Here is a 583-nt window from a genome sequence, read left to right on the forward strand (position 1 = left end):
CCCCAAGTACAATTCATTGATGAATCACATTCGGATACATTTACCTGAGGTGAGTCTTGAAAATTAGAAATCACATTGCCCTCCAAAGTTTTTGAAAACATTAATATTAGCTGCGTACAAATTTGCTGCAGTTGTTTCCAAGTCTAAACAAAGTAGTATTCCTGGATGACGACATTGTGATTCAAACTGATCTTTCACCTTTGTGGAACATTGATATGAATGGAAAGGTCAACGGAGCGGTTGAAACATGTAAAGGAGTGGACAAATTTGTGATGTCAAAGAAACTCAAAAGCTATTTGAACTTTTCTCATCCTCTGATAGAGAAGAACTTTGATCCTAATGAATGTGCATGGGCTTATGGCATGAACATTTTTGATCTAGATGCTTGGAGACGAACAAACATAAGTAAGACATACCATTACTGGCTAGAAGAGGTAACATCTTAAGATTACATCTGGAGACACTTTCTTCATTTAGGAGTAGACAAAATAAAATATGCACACTGTTAGATTCTCTGATTACGCCTTTTCTCACTATGGCAGAATTTGAAGTCGGATTTAAGTTTGTGGCAGCTTGGAACCTT

The 583-nt window shown here is 36.7% G+C and overlaps 1 long non-coding RNA gene across 1 annotated transcript; it reads left to right on the forward strand.

Annotated features, from left to right (window-relative positions):
* Window positions 1–583, forward strand: LOC140966194 (uncharacterized). The gene is made up of 3 exons (XR_012173273.1): window positions 1–49; window positions 132–434; window positions 543–583. It is a non-coding gene; the product is annotated as an uncharacterized lncRNA (long non-coding RNA).

Source organism: Primulina huaijiensis, unplaced genomic scaffold, assembly GCF_012295235.1.
Source record: "Primulina huaijiensis isolate GDHJ02 unplaced genomic scaffold, ASM1229523v2 scaffold201671, whole genome shotgun sequence".
Classification (NCBI taxonomy): Eukaryota; Viridiplantae; Streptophyta; class Magnoliopsida; order Lamiales; family Gesneriaceae; genus Primulina; species Primulina huaijiensis.